At 37.4% G+C, this 23029-nt stretch overlaps 1 long non-coding RNA gene across 2 annotated transcripts in view; it reads left to right on the top strand.

Moving 5' to 3' along the window:
- The window catches only part of LOC134583343 (uncharacterized), a 157576-nt gene that overhangs the window by 116586 nt on the left and 17961 nt on the right, over positions 1 to 23029 (top strand). The window contains exons 1-2 of one of the 2 annotated variants that reach the window (XR_010086312.1): positions 15444 to 15497; positions 16845 to 16907. This is a non-coding gene — a long non-coding RNA (uncharacterized LOC134583343). Of the gene's footprint in view, positions 1 to 15443; positions 15498 to 16844; positions 16908 to 23029 lie in introns of those variants that run through there. The other variant, XR_010086313.1, reaches the window with a different exon arrangement.

The following is a 23029-nucleotide window of genomic DNA, read 5'->3' as shown; positions in this document are numbered from 1 at the left end:
CTGGCAGGCCCTGAAACGCACACGTGTGAAGAAAACTGACTGCTATTATTTCACAGTCAAATTTCTAGTTTTTTTTTTTAATGTACACTACTGTTACACGAGATATGAGTTGCACTGGTGTGACACTGTGCCCTGGCAGGCCCTGAAACGCACACGCGTGAAGGAAACTGACTGCTATTATATTACAGTCAAAAAAGTTTTTGTTTTTTTTTAATGCAAGCTATTGTGACACCAGATATGAGTGGTGGCACTGGGGAAGTGGGCACAGCATACGCTGTGAGCCTGACACACACGCTGGCAGGCAGACAACTGCAATTACGTAGATTACACAGGAAGAAAAGAAAAAGCAGACTGATGTTCTAGCCCTAAAAAGGGCTTTTTGGGGTGCTGTCCTTACAGCAGAGATCAGATGAGTCCTTCAGGACTGTAGTGGACACTGAATACACTAGCCTAGCTATCGATTTCCCTATTAAATCAGCAGCAGCTACACTGTCCCTCCTTTCACTAAGAATGCAGCTTCCAAATGAATCTAAAATGGATGCTGTCCAGGAGGTGGGAGGGTCTGGGAGGGAGGGTCTGCTGCTGATTGGCTGGACTGTGTCTGCTGACTGTGAGGTACAGGGTCAAAGTTTACTCAATGATGATGAATAGGGGGCGGACCAAACATCGCATATGTTCGCCCGCCGTGGCGAACGCGAACAAGCTATGTTCGCCAGGAACTATTCGCCAGCTAACTATTCGGGACATCTCTAATGATGATCCAAATGAAACCAAAATGGTGAAAAGTTCTGCAAAAGCTAAAAAAAAATGCTTAACTAACCAATGGACCATATTTCATCATCTCCCCTTTACACAATTTATCGTGTTAATTTATAGTGTATAAGTAGACCACCTAGATTTTATTTTCCGATTGAGTAACTGGCAGACGACACATTTTACTGGACTCCTATGTTCCTAAGACATCACTGGAATGTAGATTATAGGTCTAGGACCATGGAGAAAGAGGAACCACAAAATAATGTGATCTAGAGTGATCCCTCCTGAATGTGGGGCCCTTAGAAATTGTACATGCTTCTCCATTTGTATTTAGACTTACTATCGGATGACAAAGTTCTATAATTGTAAAGCTAATAATGGGCTTCAGTCCTCCCTATGATCAAAGAGTATGAATAGTAGGGATAGTAGTTTAACAGCTCGCTGATCACAGATTGCCTGCCCTAAGAATAATAATTCTAGAACAGGGAAAAATACATGCATGGGATCATAGGCGTGCGCAGCCTATTGTATAAGGGTGTGCACCCTAAAGCACAAACACACACGCCGCGTATATATACACACACACACATATACTGCTGTGTGTGTGAGGGTGCTGTGTGTAGGTGCTGTGTGTGTGTGTGGGCGCTGTGTGTGTGTGGGCGCTGTGTGTGTGTAGGCGCTGTGTGTGTGTGTGAGGGCGCTGTGTGTGTGTGAGGGTGCTGTGTGTGTAAGGGTGCTGTGTGTGTAAGGGTGCTGTGTGTGTGGGCACTGTGTGTGTGTGTGAAGGTGCTGTGTGTGTGTGTAGGCGCTGTGTGTGTGTGAAGGCGCTGTGTGTGTGCAGGTGCTGTGTGTGTGTAGGTGCTGTGTGTGTGTGTGTGTGTGTGTGTGTGAAGGCACTGTGTGTGTGAGGGTGCTGTATGTATGTGTAAGGGTGCTGTATGTGTGTGTAAGGGTGATGTATGTGTGTGTATGTATGTGTGTGTGTGGATGCTGTTAGTGTGTGAGGGTGCTGTGTGTGTAAGGGGGATGTATGTGTGTGGGTGATGTTTGTATGTGTGTGTGTGTGTGTATTTGTAAGGTTGCTGTGTAAGGGTGCTGTTAGTGTGAGGGTGCTTTATGTGTGTGTAAGGGTGATTTATGTGTGTGTTAGGGTGCTGTTAGTGTGAGGGTGCTGTTAGTGTGTGAGGGTGCTGTGTGTGTAAGGGTGCTGTTACTGTGCGTGTGTGGGTGCTGTGTGTGTATGTGTGTGGGTGCTGTTTGTGTGTATTGTGTGGGGGTGAGGGGCCATTTAGTTAATATCCCCCATCCCTTATTACCTTTTGTAGGCAGGGGGACCGTGCTGCTTCCATCCCTGGTGGTCCAGTCATGAGTGAACTCTACCCTGCGGGGCTAGAGTTCACTCTCGCAATGCTCAGACCTCACTGCTGGCAAGAGCAACCCAGGTCCTCTCCTGCCTCCCTCTATGTCTGTGGGTCGGTGAGGGAGATCTTTGCTCTCCCTCAACGGCCCATGGAAGGAAGGCACATAGTGCGGGCCGCGGGGGTTAGGGCGTGCCCAGGCACACCCGGCACACCCCGTGCGCACGCCTATGCATGGAACTAGGTGGGCGATCAATTATTAATTTATAAAATTCTATCAATGACCCATTCTTCAATTGTAATATATCATATAACAAAATACATGCTTAAAATGTCTTCATTAGTCTCTTACTAGTGTTGTGGGGGTCTCCCCGCATTGAAGAGGTCAGTGCTGTTATTAAAAAAAATTTAGGCATTTGCCTGAAGTCTGATAAATATAATCTACCTCTCTCAACCATTGAGGAACCACTGAAATGTCTTTGAAATTGACCCACTCTAACCAACGCAAGGGTTAAGAACCATTGTTGGAGAAGAATACCGAATGCTTCTTTACAGAATGCTGGAGGGTTCGGCTAAGCAGAGCTATAGAAAATAGCCTGGTTGGTTTTGGAAAATAAATAGTTTCTCTGCACGTTGTGAAGCCTTGTATTAAACCAAATATAAAAATGATTTATAGACCCTTTTGCACAAAGGACTTCTAGGGGATATATCTGCAGGTGTCACTGTATTTTATTTCAAAATCAAACATTGGAATAAGCATTGCAGCAGCCAGGATATTGCTTTGTACTTCTGTCCCTTACTGATAAGGCCGGAATAGCAAATAGATGAGTTAATGAACAGTTCCAGGTAACAGACCACATAACTTACACAACCCATAAACGGCATAGCAGCACAGTTTGTATATTGTAGCACAAATAAGAGCACACTACGGATTATATTGTCTACCTGAAAGTCAACCTTTCAAGTGGCTGAAAGGAACACTTAGCAGTTAATATAATACAAGGTAGTTTTGTTGTAACCTATGTTTTAAATGAATGTCTTACAATTTCCATATATTTCTGTTTTTATACCAAGGTTAAACAACCCGGCGTAGAGGAGTCGTCATCTCTCTACCTGATAAATAGGCTTCTGACATTTTTAAACAGCTTGGTCGATCTTATTAAAACACTAAAGAATGTAACAATGTATAATTTACCAGTTTCATAATATTCTAGTAGACGGCAATAGAAGTATCTCTCTCTGCTCTCAGTAATTTCAACCGGTTTTATGAATTCTTCAGGTAACAAGGAAAATCGCAGAGTAAGGTATTTCCATTACGTAACCTCGGGAATTGTTAAATCAAAAGGCATGAGGTCAGGGCCACATTTACATATGATCATCAATAGAAAAAATGTTCCTTAAATTCTTACATTTTTTTACTATGGTGTTTACTTTTTATTTTGGTTACACTAGGCTGGATTTAAAGGAACACTCTCATGTTAGAAATACAAACATGCTATCCGCTGTTTATGTGTCTTGCCCACCCTAAAAAAGTTGTTTTACTCACCTTATATAAATGCTGCACTGGTCTTGTTACGTCTGACTTCACTCCACTCCACCTCCTTGACTGAGATCATCAAACTTGACAATCTCAGCCAATCCAATACTTTCCCATAGGAAAGCATTGGGAGGCTATTGTAGATGCGTTGCGAAATGCTGCACTGCGCCAATTAGCTTCTCCTAATAGAGATGCATTTAATCAACACATCTCTACGTGGAGCATTCAGTGTCTCTATGCAGAGCGTGGAGACACTGAACGTCAGTGCTGCATGTTTTGCAGTACTAAATATAAATAGAATAGGGTGGCGCAGGAGTATGGAGAACAAATAGATTAAACAAATAAATGCAGCAACCTACAAGGCGATCTGATATAATTCACCAAATAAGAAATAAAACAAAAAATAGGTGCGCAAAAATAAATATTTTTTATACAATATAATGTGTAAAGCATGCAAACGTGTCATGCAATTAGCTACATAAATGCAGATATATATGCATATTGGAAAAACACCATATATCAATTCGTTGTGCAGATTAATAAACACCAATTAATAAACACCAATAAGAAAAATAGTTATACTTGCACAGGTCTGCTCAGGTAGTCCAATCTAAAAATATATAAGGAGACACAGACCTAGTGCAATATGAACTCCCAAAACAGTGACAGAAGTATATTTTAATGATAACAAATAAACCGTGCTTTCCTAGGCGCTCAAATTTGTAATTTGGTGAAGAACCTGGTTCCACTAAGCAGCTCGACACACGTGAAGGTACCTCCAACCTTAACACAATAGCATGCAGAATAGTGGGGTAATGAAAGTAGAAAGGTCACAACAAACAAGACCCAGTGGAGCGCTAATGAAATGTATAAACTCACCCTTTTAAAAAGGGATATGAAATTTGAGGGAATCTGGAGAGAGAATATAATGGAGACACCATAAAACACCATATATCAATTCGTTGTGCAGATTAATAAACACCAATTAATAAACACCAATAAGAAAAATAGTTATACTTGCACAGGTCTGCTCAGGTAGTCCAATCTAAAAATATATAAGGAGACACAGACCTAGTGCAATATGAACTCCCAAAACAGTGACAGAAGTATATTTTACCTTACTTTTAAAGCACACTTTTTATGTTGAAATAAATGGAATTTTACTTTTGAACTAACCGGTTACCGAGTGAATGCTTCCAGTTATCTACCCATCGGACCCTACGATTACAAGGGGCTGATCCTCCCAGAGCCCGATAGTTTGGAGTGGTACTTCAACCACTCCACAATTGTGAGTTTGAAAATATTCTTCTTTACTTAAGTTTACCTTTCTCAATGATATTGCACTAGGTCTGTGTCTCCTTATATATTTTTAGATTGGACTACCTGAGCAGACCTGTGCAAGTATAACTATTTTTCTTATTGGTGTTTATTAATTGGTGTTTATTAATCTGCACAACGAATTGATATATGGTGTTTTTCCAATATGCATATATATCTGCATTTATGTAGCTAATTGCATGACACGTTTGCATGCTTTACACATTATATTGTATAAGAAAGATTTATTTTTGCGCACCTATTTTATGTTTTGCAGTACTGACACAGAAAGCACCCCTAGTGGCTGTCAGAGTGACTGCCACTGGAGGTGTCCCTAGGGAGAAATTTAAATACTAAACATTAAAAAAAGCCTGCATAGACACCAGAATGACCACATTAAGCTGTAGTTGTTTTGGTGAATATTGTGTCCTTTTAATGTTTTCACTAAAGACAAGGATTTTGAACTGCATTCTTTCAGAAATTAATCTGTAGAATGTTAGTTTTCTTGGTTTTTTTTTAATTTTAATTTTTCGTTCTCTCTCCCCTTCCTGTTGTCAGTTGGTATTGAGTGAGTCTATTCTGTAGAAAGCCCCAGCAAGAACAGAGGGTTTAATTCATTAAAATTGTAGAAAATTGAAAACCTAATTAAAGAATTAAGTTTAGAATAACCAAGTTGTGTCTACGGCTGAATTGGAGTTCCAAATCATTCATTTTAGGCAAATTTTCTGCTTGCAATTGCAAGCAAAGACTAATTTTCTTTAATAAGTCAATGCTTTCCTTGGTGTCTGCAATTTGGGAACATTAATTCTTGAGTTTGCTTGGTAGTTATTGCTTATCTCTCGTTTGAAAAATTTGAATTTAAAGAGACTGGTTTTAAAGAGACAAGGTAAATAAATATGTAGAGCAATTAGGGAACAAGGAATTTAAAGGCACGCAAAGGGAAACAAAGACGTCGTAGCCACCACGTAATATAAGGAAAGTCTGGAGCAAATGGACTATGGAGAAAAAAAAAAATGAGAGATAGCATTTGGCAACCAGATAAGTGGCCATTAAATGAACTAAACTTGTGTATTGCAAGCCCAGTATCTGGGAAGGTGTGAAAGACCTGACAAAAAGAGGAGAGAAGTGGATCAATCAGCAGAAGGAGAGACAGGAAAGGAAAGAGAGAGAAAAGGAAAATAAATGGGGGGGAGGGGGACTCCGCCAGGGGGAATTACCCATCTGACACTGTGTGGGGATTAATCCTAGATTTTTCTAGCTTTGATATGAATCCAACCAGAGGAGCCACCTAAAGTTTGTTCCTCCTGATAAATATGTAACACGGATGAGTTGTTAGGAAAAAAAATGAATCAGATATTCATTCATTATATTTTTTGCAAAGATATCTGACCCTAGAGCAATACTAGATTTTTCTTAGCATTATTTTGTTTACATGCTACCTGTTCAAGGATGTATCTGCCCAGTGATAATACATGCCTTACATAATTTATTCTACATGATGTATATAGAGGTTTTTTTTTTTTGTTTTTTTTACTTTCAGCAAAGCGTGTTTTCATCTTTTTTACTGCAAGGATGCCCAGGTCTCAAATAGCTGCTTGTACTGTAAGAGTGGCCTTTCCAATGCTGTCTTTTACGAGAACCCGTGATGGCCCAGCTATGATTTAATGGGCACTGATGAGCAGTTTATGACTGGCACCGTGGCACAGGGTGAGACAGATGGGTCTGAGATACGTTAGGGTCGTGTGGCGGCAGAGCTCACTTCTCATCCTGATAGAAAGTAAAACCAATCATTTTAATTTTTAATACATCCCATTCATATTGTGACACTAGAAGAAGCATAGCTGGCAGAATGACGAATTGCTTTACTTAAACTAGAAGAATTTGATTAAAATGCATCAGCAGAGACACGGTCGGAGTGGAATCCTGGAGTGGATTGTAACAATTTAACAAAGACGAAGTTCTTTGTTAACGCATATCCAGCCTTAGCCCACACAACAGAAAGAGAGACGGCTATATTTCCGGAATGTTCGTGCATAAGGCAAAGAGACAGAGACCTCCGTAGGTTTATACAAGTCGAGAATGTTTCCTCATTTTGTAAGTTTACAACTGGGAATTAAAATTGATTTTTTTTTATGGATTTGTTTTACACATTATACCAAGCGCAATGAATATGTCATTATGTTTTTTGGTTATTTTTTTTTCTTTTATTTTGTCACAAATGAAAATCAAAAAAATAAACAGGATTATTCTTTAAAGTGAGAAGGCAAAGATGTATTTTAAATTAAAGATCAAAATACCTCAACCAGAAAAATTCTCTAAGTCTTATATGCTTTCAGTACAGCTACTCTGTGAATTCAAAGGGAATTTCAACTTTAAAGCCAAACATGTAAATAAACACCATTGTCTACGACTAGAACTTTGACTCTTTTAGAGTCAAATTATTATTAGTCTTGGCAAGCAACTATGACTGGCATTTCTCCAGAACCAGATGTCTATGGTACAATTTGTTTAGATATGTTCTCTAACAAACTCTGGATTATTCCAGAAACATGTCTGTTTATTTTGAATCATGTGATGCATGTATAACCTTTAATTAAAATGTCTATCTACCTCTATCTATCTATCTATCTATATATCTATCTCTCTATCTATCTATCTCTCTATCTATATATCTATCTATCTGTCTATCTATCTATCTATCTATCTATCTATCTATCTATCTGTCTGTCTGTCTGTCTGTCTGTCTACCTCTATCTATCTATCTATCTATCTGTCTGTCTACCTCTATCTATCTATCTGTCTACCTCTATCTATATGTCTGTCTACCTATATTTATCTGTCTGTCTGTCTACCTCTATCTATCTATCTATATATCTATCTGTCTGTCTGTCTGTCTGTCTACCTCTATCTATCTATCTATCTATCTATCTACCTCTATCTATCTGTCTACCTCTATCTATTTGTCTGTCTACCTCTATCTATCTGTCTGTCTACCTCTATTTATCTGTCTGTCTGTCTACCTCTATCTATCTCTGTCTACCTCTATTTATCTGTATGTCTGTCTACCTCTATCTGTCTGTCTGTCTGTCTGTCTGTCTGTCTGTCTACCTCTATCTATCTATCTATCTGTCTGTCTGTCTGTCTGTCTCTCTTTCTTGTTTCATATCAGTATGACTAGATAATATTTTTTAAAGGCAAACATTGATATATTTGTTGCTCCTTGTTTATAGACAATAAACATCTTAAAAGCAGTAGGGGAATAATGAAATAAAAGATCAGGAACAATATTTATAATAAAAAAAATATTTAAACAAGTAGTATTTTCAACATTTCCAATAACAACACTCTCTGTGTGATTAATTTCCTCACATGTGCTATAATGTCCAAATATTTATCCAGCCACACGTGGCCCCTAAATCATCACTTTCCTCATTATTTTATTTGGAACAGTTTAAACCATAAGGCAACCCTAGGCAGGCCACCTAGGTCTAATGGGTTCAACAGGGGCACCAAAATCATCAATTTGTTTGGCCGCATTAACCATCCCTTTGTGAAAAATGAAGGGGGGCAAACTAGGGTCTTGTGGGTTCTTAATTCTTCTCTTATTTTATTGCATTGTAGGTAGTCACTTTTCCCTCATATATATTGTTGTATGCTACCCTGTGTAATAAGCTCCATATATCTTTTTTCCATATGTATCATATTGATCCAAATGAAATTTCCCCAATAGAGACACTTAACAACTTATCACATAATTGATGCAATAAGAAAATTCTATTAAACACCCTTATGAGATCACTGTGTTATGACTGCACCAACCCCAGAGTGATGGCTGTTTGTGACTGCTGTGTATCTGGGCATGTCAAAATCTTGGGTCGCCTTTGAAAAACGCCCAGTCTGAGAAAATACGTCAATGTACAAATAAACAACTTGGTAGACCCGAGGGAGCCTATGAAGCCAGCACCAATCATGATTTACGAGGAGTGCCAGTTTCCTTATTGTATGCTGATTTGTTATGCCACACATTCATCTTGTATTTGGAAATCTGAACTGTGGTTACAATTACCTTGCAATTCTCCACAAATTCCCAGTTTAGTAAATAAACTTGTAAATATTTTTTTACAAAACGGTAGTCAGAGCATCATCAATGTGAAAGATTTGCCACTAGCTTTAGAGCATAACAATTCTTTACTATATTTTTTAAGTACATTTGTTTTATATTCTTGCAGAATTGATGGACTCATTTTGTTATGGCTATCCTTCACAAAATCATCCAAAAAGTAGCTCACTGAAAAATATCTCAATTTCTATTACATAGATCCTTAGGCGTGAAATAAGGATACAATTAAAGACTGTATCGTGGTAATTAAGCTTGCCTGATAATGGAACCCCAGTGTTCTCCAGGACTGATACAAAGGGTGAGGCTTTGACCTGGAATCGAATCCTTGAAAAGAAAATACAGTTCTCTTGTGAAGATAATGAAGAAGCAAAATGAAACATGAGTGTTAATTACTTTAGCTGTATGCAGCATTCTACCAAATGCAATCACACAGAGGCCACCACAATGCAGTAGAGGCCAGACAGAAGAGAAAGGCTTGGAAGAAAAACGTTATTAGCAACGTTAAAATAGCATCACGCCTGGAATTACAGTCACAGAGCAAGGACAACAAGTGTTAAATGTGACATATTACAGAATGCATATTAACCAGAAATGCAATGAAAGCATAGAATTGGGAAAGTGTATAATGGTTTTAAAAGAAAATTATAATAAAATAAAAAAAAAAAGAAAGTTATGCAAAAAGATTGATCTGGTCCTATTACAAAGAGAGCTCACTAATGAGAAAAAGCACATATGCAGATTAATATTTAAAGGTGCAATTGTCCAAGTTCACTGTCTGTGACCTTAAGGGGTACCTTAAGCACCCTAATGTTTTATTCTCCCATTCCAGTATCATTCCAGTGGTGTTACCGCTGTCAACCCCCATGTACATGTTCAACCAAGCCATTGCCTAGTGTATGTTAGTGAAAGACTTGCACTAGACCCTCTCTGCATTTTGTCCTGTTGCTTCCCCTTGCTCTCCATTGACCTGTACCATTATATGATTCTGCACAATGTTTTTTCAAATTCTGACCCTACTATAATCTACGTATCTGGTTATAAATCTAGGTTGGATTTTTCTGAACCTATCTGGTTAGTCTTTCCAACATACATTACCATAAACCATTTTAATTGAATGAATATTGGCTAGATGTGATACATAATAAATGCTTGATTTTGTGTTACATGTTCTTGAGTAAAGTTTGAATGTTAAAAAAAGTTTGAATGTCCAAGTCAGGCATAATGAGAGAGATACAAAGACTTTAAATGATACTATAAGACCCCATTAGCAGGGTGAAGCAGAAGTCAATGATTACACCGTTGAAACATTCTTATCGTTCCACAGCTTGGTTATGGTACCTTTAAAAACTTTATGAACACTTTAATTGTCTGTTTATATTTCATGTCATTTACATATTGTCTCTTGAAAGCTCAACCATCACTTGAAGCTTTGATATTACTGAATTGTTAATGCCAAAATGGTTAGCCAGGAATAGGAAAACATATTCATACTCATCACACTTTTTCTCTGGTTATCATTTGTAGCCACGAATAGTTTCCCTCCCTTGAACAGATTTGTTTAATTTTGGGAGTTTTAGAACACAGATACACCCAGACGTAGAGGTTTAGAACTTAGACCAGTCACATGACAAATGGGCCATTCTTATATAATTGTTCTATTTCCTGTTGTGTCCTATCTGTTGTAAGTGGGTGAAGCTAACTCATCCATGTACAAGAAATGTCCACATGTGCAATCTGTATCCAATTAAACAAATGTATAAAATGTATTAATAGGTGAGGTCGTTGTAGAACATAAAGTGAATAAAATATGGTGGTACGAGTTGTGTGCTACTTGACAGGGACAGGCTTTTATAGGTAGACGTACACAGATTTGATATGCTCTTTTACATAAATTAAACTGAAAATCTGGGAAGGTGAGCGAAGACATTACAAAAGAACAGATACGCCCTAGAAAAATTTGGGGAGCAAGGAAGTGTGGTTGAAAACAGGTGACAAACAATAGGTAACAGAGTGCCTGACAATGTACATATTTGCAAATTAGAGATGAGCAGTATGGTGTGCATTTGTTGAAAGTCAAGCAGATACATATCAGTATTTTACATTTATTCCTAAATAATATGCGAGAAGTGTCAGGTAAAGTAGATAAGCTTGGCAACATCATTCGTTATTGTATACAGTGGGGTAATTCATGCGCACGACAGACCTTTGATAAGTGGATTATCTTAAAGAAGGAAAACAAATAAAAAATGGCTAAACTCTTATAGTACACTTATTGTACGTCTCTAGTGAGTACTGCAACATACCGTAGATGTCATGGAGATGTCATGGTTTAAAAAGACAAATATGACATTTCTCCTTGAGTTTAGATAACGAGTTTCGCATAGCATATCTTAATCTGGAAGTTTCAACAAAACACACTATGTATTGATAAGCATGGATATATCACATTCTAAATGCAAGGATCTAAACCAATGACATCACTTCATTTTCTTCCGAGAAAGAAACTGTAATTATTTATCACTTATGAGATAAATCTGTGTGTAGTCTATTGTTTTCAGAGCATTAAAAAAAACAAAAAAACGGTACAATAAGTTGCCATAAAATAACATTTTGATGCGTTATTAAACATACGTAAGACACAGAAAATGAAATATTTTTATACCGCAGAAAAGATACCGTATATTGCTAATCAGTTTATGGGTGTTTAAGAATTCCAATGTAGCAGGGTTCAGGGGTGCATTTACTTGTTCTGAGAGTTCGAGGACATTATGTTAATGAACACACTAAGAGAGATCCACATCTGTTATATCACTTAAGGGTACTTGTATTAATACTTGTGGTCTAAAAATAGAAAGTAATTCAATTTCTCTTCACCTCTTCACTGCCACGGGGCTAATACATTAATGCTTTCAACAAAGAGCAAAATAGAAACACATTTTACAGAGAGAGGAGGCACATGGGGAATGTGCCATGCTGTGAAGTTGGAAAGAATATAAGATAATGAAGTTGCATTCTTAATATACTGGACATGGGATACATGTGGAAGCCAGTTATATACCTAGTGCCAGTGGAACTGTAATACATATGAATGAGCGTTTCCTCTGTTTTTCTCAATTTACATTCAAATAACCAGACTTTACTGAAGTGGAAAACCATGTCAAATCTTTAGATTAGAAAAATAAAAGAAGGTGCAGACATAATTTCTATTGGTTTTGGTGTTTGTGCTAAGCCCAATTGTATATGAACATCAGGTTGTGCATTTGGTTTCCAAAGAATTGAGTTTATCTGAATTTTTAGCCAATCCATGGGTCCTCCGTAACTTTGAAACGCCATATGGAGGTTTGCTAGCTTGGTGATTCAGTGTTCCATCCGTGGCATTAAAAAAAATAAAGATTATTTATGGTTAATGGACAGCCACTAAATAAAATAATGAAGTAAAGAAGTACAAATAAAAAAAATAATAAAGAAATGAACTAAGGATCAGCTGAATCAAACATTTAAAATACGCAACAAAAAGCTGAAAGATAACTACATTTCTTTAAAATCATAAATGTTGACCAAATACGGACCAAATTGAAATTGTAAACTAATTTTCTATATGGTCGGAATTCAGCAAAGTCTCATTTTTCATGACCTTCGTCCAAATGGGTTTTCCCAAATCATGCATGGACCATATATGGACAAGCTAAAATGCGGTGTCAATGAAATTCGGACAATTGAATTAATTAACATAATGAAAACTGAACAGTTATGCAACAAGACAATCTTTACCAGAAGATAAGATGTAGTTGGAAACTGAGCTATTGGACAATATGTAATGCAGTTGCCAGAAAGGAACAGAAGGAACGATAACAGTTGACTTGATATATCTTCTTGAATTATTTTTGAAGGAATAGAGAGTGAAAAGAGAAGCTAATGTAGTGGGGATGGGAGTTACATAGAAATGAAGATGAGTGTGTGTAGTGTGTGGAGGGAAGGCTGAGAGTGCCTGTGTGTGCTGGTTGAGTGTGGTGTGTTTGCTGGCAGATTTCCCAGATTGACTGTGGATTAATGTTGTGTATGTGGCTGAGTGTGTGTAGGTAATGTTCTATTTGCACTGCTCCTGCATACCTTCTAGCAGGAAAGGGGTTAACCCTTGGTTGTAAAGTGGATGCCATTCATTGAAGTATCTATGGTGGTCCAATGGAGGAACGTTGGGAGTCGTGGTTTGAACCAATACCGTGTGCAGATCAGTTTAAGAGCTCTCTTGTGGTTCAGTGCTCAATAAATCAGAGTTCTGATTCATTGAGATGCACCGGGGGACCACGAGGGAGCTCTTAAAGTGATCTATACCCAACAGAGGTGCAGACCTCTGAAGCTCTCTTGAGCTTCCCTAAAGGAGGGCTCCATCAAAGCAAGAGCCAGAGCTCTGAGATCAGCTCTGAGAATGAGCAGAGGACAGGCACAGGACCTTTACAGAGTGGAAGAGCCTGCATTTGATATAGTTATTTATTAGTGAGGAAAAAGTAGATAATGTCTGTGTTATGCAGTGATTTATAAAAGAAGCACTGTGAGTTTAAACCGTACCCTAAATCTTAGAAAAAGCCATTATAAAGACTGACTGTAGGGGATTTGAGTTGTAAAAAGTCAGGATAAGCTTAACCACAGCATTCATTGCAGTTTATAATGGGATGAGCTGGGATTACGTAATACCCATGAAAAGCAGGTTGCAGTAGTTGAGTCGGGAGATAAATCTGTCATGGATGAACTTTTAGTAAAAAGTTGGTGTAGATGTCAAGTTGCCAACCATTTTCAAAATAAATCAAAGCAAGATGTTTGGTGACTGACTGGATGTAAGGATTGAATGAGAGGTTGGAATTAAAGAGAACACCAAGACTACATAATCTTCTCTAGGCACAGCAGGTTTATTCCAAAAAGTTGCCCACAGGACTACCAAGCAAGTAACACATATGCATTACATATTAAAACACACGCTAAGTGTACCTTAACAGACAAATTAGAAAAATGCCCAACATATCATCTATATTTCACAATTTTATAAAGAAGTAAAGAAATTGTTAATTGTTCAATTAATAAACCTCCATCATGCCTAAGGCAACCATACAACATGGTCCTATATACGTAAAGAGAAAAGGTGAAAAATGCATTTGATGATTTACACATTATAAAGAAATTAGAACCTTTTAAAATGCATTTCATTTGCAACAAATCATTTTATAACAAAGAGACAATATGATCAGGTAGTATAGTAATACAAATTTGTGGGTTTTAAATCCTAGAGATGCACTGCTATATACAGTAACTGAGCACAGAAAGTGGATGAATATGCTTAAAGAGAGACGTGATTTTTCAGCTGCTCTCATTTGGAATTTCTAAAATATATACTCATACATGATTTAGATAACTGTACCAAGCTGAAATCTTTGTTCATGCTTCGTGGCCAGAGGCAATATAATTTTTTTTTATTTTTTTTAATCCAATACATTTCTTTTTTCTTCAATGCCTGTGTCCTATAACCTTCTATTGTGCCTGGGTTCACATTCAATTTGAAATCTCAGCTGTGAAACGTTAGGACCTGTTTAAAAAAAAAAAAATATGCTGGTAAAGAGAGATTAACTTTCTTTGCTTCTGTGATGATGATGTCCAAAATGAAAAGTGCCTCTTTACACAACACAAAACAAGAAGTCATGCAGTCACAGAGGTGAGTTTCATATGTATTACTCCTCCATGTAGAAACATTTTAGAGGTTTATAAGAGTCTCTTTTGACTGAATTCCGCAGAAAGTACCATGGGCATGGGAAGATGTTCTAAGGATTTGCCAGAAACCTGGTTTTGTTCTCTGGTTCTTGACTTTGACAAAACTGCACCTATGAACTGGTCTCCAAAGCTTGGTAATATCAAACCATAAGAACTGAGTTCCCTTAGTATACTCACAGAGGAAACTGAGTTCCTAGACTCCTTACTGTGAAAAGAAGGTAAGACTTTTTACTGTAGAAGAACATTTAGGACAGGGCACTGGCTATTTTGAAATAGCAGAGAGGCAAATTAAAAAGTGCTCTACCTTCCTTTTCTGCTGTGTCCAGTCTATATTTTGAACTCATTGCCTGGCAATGGTGAGAAGAGTTTAAATTCAGTTGTATATTTACGCATTTAACAAACTTGAATGTGGGGAAGACAATTAAGGGTGGTATGATATATGTTATGTAATGTATAGGAATCAGTGTCAACTAACACACTTCTTATTTTGGAACATGACCTCTGGGTGGGTCACCTTAGGACTAGTCGTTTTCTTCAAACTGAATGAATCATGTTGTTCTTCTTCTTTTTTTGTTGGTAAATAATTAGCTGTGATTAATGTACTCTCTATAGAAGATTTCTATAGCATCCTGTAGTATGGGGACTTGATCAGGTGAAGTATCAGTAGAGAAATCCAGAGACATAGTCAGGCAATCCAAAATGTCAGGGCAGACAGCTCAGCCTCAGAGTCAGCAGGAATTAAAAAATGAGAAACTGGGAGGGTTTAGTTAGATACCCTCTCTGATAAACATGAGTTGTAGAGATTCTGGTTAACCAGAGCAATGTCATTATATGGATTGTTAAAGCATTGACTAGAACCCAGAGAGGCCCCAAACAGATTTATATCTGGCATGATTCCATAAATCTCCTGGGATATAGTAACATTCAGAGGACAGAGGGCATTGGATGTGCCATTCATAAATCCACTTCTAGCAAGCACCTCAGCCAGTTCCCCAATGGTGTATATGCAAACACTTCATATATCACACTTCATATATATAGAACTCCAAGAGAACAGTGAGATGTTAAAATGGATTAATTATCCATGGAGTAAATCACAAATGTGTTTAGAGCAACAAACTGCCCACACATTGGTGAAATTAGAGATTGGACAATTAGGGGAATGGCCCCTGGATCACCTGTAGACTAGCCCTATTTGAAGGAAGGAGAGGAAGAGGTGGGTAGGGTGATATTTTCTTTCAGTATATTGATTGCTTTTAAATTGTTTTAATTCTGTGATCCCTGAGGGAGCTCACAGCGAAACGCGAAGGACTTTAGACCATTCATATGCTTTCTTTTGTTTTATTGTTTATGTTGTTTTATCATTTCTGTAATAAATCAATGTATACTACCTACCTGGATCCTGGTTCCTGTTCGGGACAATAAGAGATCTGTTAATTTTAAACATGTTAAGTGTACAGCTGTATCTTGTTTATTTTAGTTTATTCACTTTGTTCTATATGAGATCACTTACAGGGTAGCGATCTTGGGAAGCTGTAAACAAAAGTTAAGTTTGCAATTTGTTATATTACCTCTTTTGGCACTATTTTGGTGGATATAGGGGTATCTTTGTATAACTAGTTTTGCTCACACATTGCATTAAAACCTCCAAGTAACATTGAACAAAGATACAGGAAAAAGGCACTGAAACTCACCCAATGTGCTGGTATGGTGTAATTCTGAATAAAGGCCCATGAATTAGGTAGCTAGATTGTCAGAGTGGTGTCATGATAGCTATATACTTCGGAATTATGAACTTGGTGGATATTTGAAAACAATCATTAGACAAATGGACATCTCATTTGTAAGTTAACATAAACTTCAGTGTTATATGCACGTCCCAAATTATTTTAACAATGATTGCAACAATGCTATGCCTTAATGCTACGTGTTTCAATTAAGATAGGGTTATATTATATTTATGACACATTCGATAACAGATATCTCTTATTTTTTTTAGGGGATTCAGGCTACCCTTTAAGGAAATGTTTCATCATTTCTATACTACAGCCGAATGGTCCTGGTGAGTATATGTTAAATTACAAATGAGAACTAGAGGTGTCCATGAAAGACTGTTAAACATATTAAAAATATGCTTTAGATACTTGGGTCATTATAGGTGTTGTTGTAATCCTTATTTAAAACAATAATCAGATTAATATAGGTTGAAATTATAGTCTGGGGTTGCTGTATCTGTTGTGCAGAGAGAACCGAAATGCATTTTGGATCTGTCCTGCCATTGGGTGGGATCAGTCTGACATGCAGATAGCCTGGTTCTTTTTGTAATGGCACCAGCTGAGTTAAAATCAGCGTGAGCTCTTAACGGGGACCCACCGAAGGTGGAGCTATTGTCCGTTCTCAGTACTCGGGGCCAGTACAAACCATTATCTGGAAATCTATTCATAAACAGGGCTATACATAGGACACGAGGTTACACATTTAGGCTTGAAGAAAGGAGATTTCATCTAAGGCAAAGAAAAGGTTTTTTTACAGTAAGAGCAATAAGGATATGGAATTCTTTGCCTGAAAATGTGGTTTTGTCAGAGTCTATACAGATGTTTAAACTGCAATTGAATAAATACTTTCAAAAACATAACATACAGAGATATAATTTCTAATTAGTGGGGTAATACCTGCTTGATCCAAGGAGACATCTGACTGCTATTTTGGGGTCAAGAAGGAATATTTTCCGAATTTCTTCCTAGTTTGTTGCAAAATTGGAAGCGCTTCATACTGGGTTTTTTGCCTTCTTTTGGGTATACAGCAAAAGCATATGTGAGGAAGGCTGAACTTGATGGACGCAAGTCTCTTTTCAGCTATGTAACTATGTAACTATGTAACTATGTAACTATGTACTCTTATGCACCCTGTTTATTGCCCAGATTTATATATACGTCATCTTTTATAGTCCGGACCCAACAGCATATTGAAAAGAACTGCGTTACCACCCTAGCCCAATTAAGGAGAAGAGGAATCCAAAGATGAAAAGCAACAATCTCAAAATGTGCAATTACATTCTCAGTATCTTGGATAATTAAGCCAGACAAATGTCATTCTGGAATTGTTCAATGGTATATTATATTGTTATATATTGTATTATCTAAATACATATTACCGTAAAACTGAAAACATCTTCATATGTATCACTTATTAGTGTTTTTTCATGAAGTTAATATGTTTAATTTTCTTACACTGAATGATGTTATATAACCCAACTTCAGTGAACATGCACCTTGGCCTCCATGCAATAAGAAAGATTATTAAAAAGCTATATTAAGTTATTGAAATTGATTTCCTACATTACATACGTCATTATGAACAATATTACAGTTGATTATTGCATCCATATCAAATATCCACAGTCATTTATTTTCACATAATAATCAATTATGAATGAGCTATTTATTTAACAATTAGCTGAAGTAATCAAAGCTTGTTTGAACAATGTTAAATAGCCATCAGCCATTAAAACATGAATGAACAATAAACTAGTTCCAACTATTCCAACTATTGCTAAGTAAACTATTAAAAATAATGATTAAATAAATAATTGAAAACTATTAAGAAACAAAATAAACATTAGCAAATCGCCATCAACACAAACCACGATCCATTCCTTATCCCATTTCTAAGACCCTTTAGTTTAGTGTTAATCATTTGCCACAGGAAACCTTGGTATGGTTAGCATGGAACCAGGGTCCCAGCAAGATCCAAGCCTTTCATAAAGGATAGATCAGTCAATGTCTACTTTGGGGGGTAAAATAAAAGGGCAGTCCCAAGTTTCAGGGTGAGAGAATAAAGATTTTAATGCAGCATATCCAAAGGTATCTCTTTTATTAGCCTCCAGTATTGTATATCATTATGATAAAAACATGTAAATACATAAAGGGAATCAACACAGTAAAGGAGGAGACTCTATTTAAAAGAAGACAAACTACCACAACAAGAGGACATAGTCTTAAATTAGAGGGACACAGGTTTAAAAAATAATATCAGGAAGTATTACTTTACTGAGAGGGTAGTGGATGCATGGAATAGCCTTGCAGCTGAAGTGGTAGAGGTTAACACAGTAAAGGAGTTTAACCCCTTAAGGACACATGACATGTGTGACATGTCATGATTCCCTTTTATTCCAGAAGTTTGGTCCTTAAGGGGTTAAGGATGCGTGGGATAGGCATAAGGCTATCCTAAATATAAGATAAGGCCAGGAACTAATGAAAGTATTTAGAAAACTGGGCAGACTAGATGGGCCGAATGGTTCTTATCTGCCGTCACAGTCTATGTTTCTATGTTTCATTCCGTCTATCTCTCCTCTTTTTTTCTTCTGTCACTGTCCATTGCTTCTTAGCCTTTTGCTCTAGTTTGTACAACATGACAAATTAATAAAATATATCAGTTGTAATCAGGGTGGTTTTGATTTAAATCAAGTCAATTTAAATCTCTACTTATATCATGATTTAAATCCCTTGTCAGTAAGACTCAATTTAAATCTTTTTTTTTAATTAAAGACTCATTCTTGCTGGTAGATATAATCTTTAATATTTGTAACCAGAGAAAGATTTCATATTTAAATTAGTAAAACAGCTATATCAGAACTGATATTAGTTTAATAGGTTATTTACTCATATTTGGAGAACTACTTAAATCGTTTTTTTTAACTAATACATCAACATTATATAGCTTGCGTAATCTTTGATTTGCTTAGAAATCAATGCTCATTAACTGAAATGGTTAAACAAAATAACTTTTTTGAAAAAAAAAATCTTAAACTGAATACATCAGCTGGTTCCACATGAAAAACTTAAAAAAAAACCTTCTTTGGCAGTTGACTCATCTTCATCTTCATTCTCATATTTGTTCATAATATGGAAAAGCAAAACAAGCTTTACTTCTATATCGGGCCCCAATCGATTTCTCAATTTAGAATAAACAGGCCGAAAGGAAGAGTATATCCTTTCAACGCCAGCAGGACTTCAACAATTTCTGTGTAATGATACCTTACCTTTCTCCTACGGACCTGCGCGGCATGACTCCCTCTTCCAACACTTCGGGGAGGCGGAGTAACCTGTCGGACTCCGGCCGTTTCATACACGCCCCCTCTTATGATGCGACGCATGCGCGTCAACGTCATAACAACTATACTGCGAAAATTCTAACTATTCCCTGACATTTTGGGGGCGTGGATTTAAAGCTACAAACACTCCACTATAAAAGGGCGCCTTTTATCCTTGTTCAGTGCCCTATTGTGGTTATTTCTTGGTCCCTTCTATTGCTTTATAGTTTCTCTGTTGATATTCTGGTATTTTGACCTCTGGCTTGCCCTTTTGACTATTCTTCTCTCTGGTATCCTGACTTCGGCTAGTTTATTCGTTTATTCTACTTTCTGGTATCCCCTGACTCTTGGCTATATCCATGACTATTCTAAAATGTTAAACCCGTCCACTCTAAGGTCCGGTAATACATTTCTTTAGTAGGTTGCACACTTTGTTTGGGTCACTGTCGTGACATTCTGCATCCAAGTGGTTACGTGACTTCCACCAGTTCAGTGGAGTGACTTTCTCCACAAAACATCATCAGAAAACATATATTTCTCGAATTGTTCTCTCTTAGCTCTGAAGTTTACTAGAGTTAGCAGTAGAGATGGGTGATTGATTGCTGGATACCTATGTCATCAGCACTTAAGGTTTGACACGGGTACCGGATATCAACAATGTTTGCGAGAAATGAGCTGGAGACAGTGCTTGTCCCATCCGTTTTTTAACTCTGTCAGTGACAGCATTTGAACATCAAATCAAATATATTTGAATAAAATGTTAAAAAGTATTTTACTGTGCTGCGGCCCACCCTGTTTCTTCCTAATTAAGGATTAATAAATATGTACGGGTTTAGAAAAATACCCCTTTCTATCGCAGATATTTGTTAACCTGAAGCTGAATGAAGCAAGGAAATTGTTAGTGTAGGACCTACCTAAGAGGCTCGCCTTGATGTGGCAGGTGAGCTTACACTTAAATGGTCAGTGGAGGAATACAAAAAGACCTCCAGTTATTTAAATGTGCGCAGGGATTTTGGGTAGTGCACAAGTAACTATTTTCTTAGATTTTTATTGTATGTATTGGGGATGATGTGTACAATAGTCATTGCTGCCACCCAGGAATAGTGGGAGTTTTAGCGCAGGGCTTTACATTTAAATAACCACGTACCATAAATAGACAATTTAGCACAGACTGCTATACTGGTACATCCTTCTGGTAAAACCTACATTAATAATTGAGTTTGCAAGCTAAGAAGATGACATCTATGAAGGAGAACACATGGTGGGCAATAGATGGTGAATTCCAGCAAGAACTAACAAACTATTTAATTCCCCTACTTTAACCCTTTGTGTCACTATACCCCACTCCCTCTAGCATGTAAGCTCATTGAGCAGGGCCCTTAACCCCCTCTGTTCCTGTACGTCCAGTGGTCTGATCTCAATTATATGTCTGTTAGTCCACCCATTGTACAGTGCTACGGAATTTGTTGGCGCTATATAAATAATAAAATAATAATAATGATAATAATAACACTGAATACTGGGAGAATGGAAACCGGAGACAAGAAACAGTATAGTTCTGCTTTACCTGACAGACTCAATAATCACAGGAACGTACAACTGATGACACTTCATTAGCATAATGAGTAGAAGCTGGGAAGAGAGATAGATACTGTATCATCAAACAGATCACGTACACGCTACATATCTGGCTCCCAGAGTTTACATTACAAAATGTTTTATGTTCAGTAAAATCATTTCCTTCCTCAGTATGGGTAATTATCAACGCAACCTCTAACTTAAATCATAAAAATAGGTTGTCCTACACCACTCTTTATTATTAGTATTATTATGATTATTATTATGATTATTATTATTATAGAGATTCTGTTTCGGAAAGGAGACTTGTTATATTTTGACGGTTGAGTCCATTTCAATATAGTCACAGAATGATACATTCAAAAGCATGGGACAGGCTATTGAATAAGACACCAGAATGCAAAATTAAATTTTGGAATTATTTTGTCAAATGTCAATAGAGACTCATCAGCAGAGGAAAAATATGTACATTTAGTGGTTACAGAATAATCATTAATCTCTTGGCATCAGGTGACTGTGTTTCACCGCTGTCCATGATCAGAGTAGAAGAAGATGCAAATAAACTAAAACATTTCTCATCAAAGAGTAACTCCAAATCAATATTTCCCTATTTAAATAAATGGGGTTCAATAGATAATTGAATTTCAGTTTACTTCCAAGGAATGAGAATTGGTTGGAGCAAATTAGGGGTCCTATCAAGAACTAGTACATGGTGGGAAAATTTGGTTTGGCCGAACCATTTTCCACAAAAATACTTCAGGCATCTGACTATTTGGTTTGCAAGAATTGCGATACTGAATCTCCAATTAAAACAATGAATCAGACGAACCACAAAAGGGCAAGAAAATGGACCAATCCGTGTTCTGCAAAAAAAAAAATATATGGATTGGACCTGCGTAAGTCCAGATGGGAGATACCACAAAGGATAGTTGAGAATGACAGGGTTAAGATTTCAAGTAAGTGCTGGCCACAACCCGACATTGTGATGGTAGACAAGGAATGAAAGACTGCAGTTGTGGTGGATGTGGCAATACCCAGTGACTATAACATCAGGAAGAAGGAACATGAGAAGGTGGAGAAATACCAAGGACTGACTGTCACGATTCGGGGAACCCAACACGCCAACACACACACAGACACACACACAGAAAGTGTGCCGTACCGGTCCTTAGAGTGGCCGGGCTAAGCACACACAGAATAGTCAGGAGACAAGCCGAGAAAGGGGAACCAGAAAACAGAATAACGAGAAACAAGCCGAGGTCAAAGGGTAGGAGAAAGTCACAAAGTCAGTATAACAAGCCAGAGAGTACGTAACCAGAAAGCACACGTTCAGTATCAATACTATAAAGCAAAGACCACAACAGGGCAGGGAGGAACAGGAAAGGTAAGTATATAAACCAGAAGGTTAATTCTGATTGGCTAATTTCCAATCAGAATTAACAATCACACGTGGGAGATAACTAAACCTCCCACTGTGATTGAGGCACTGTGCCTTTAACGCCGGGTCAGGTGAC

This window comes from Pelobates fuscus, chromosome 13 (assembly GCF_036172605.1).
Source record: "Pelobates fuscus isolate aPelFus1 chromosome 13, aPelFus1.pri, whole genome shotgun sequence".
Taxonomy (NCBI): domain Eukaryota; kingdom Metazoa; phylum Chordata; class Amphibia; order Anura; family Pelobatidae; genus Pelobates; species Pelobates fuscus.
This window is presented reverse-complemented; position numbering and strand designations above follow the sequence as displayed.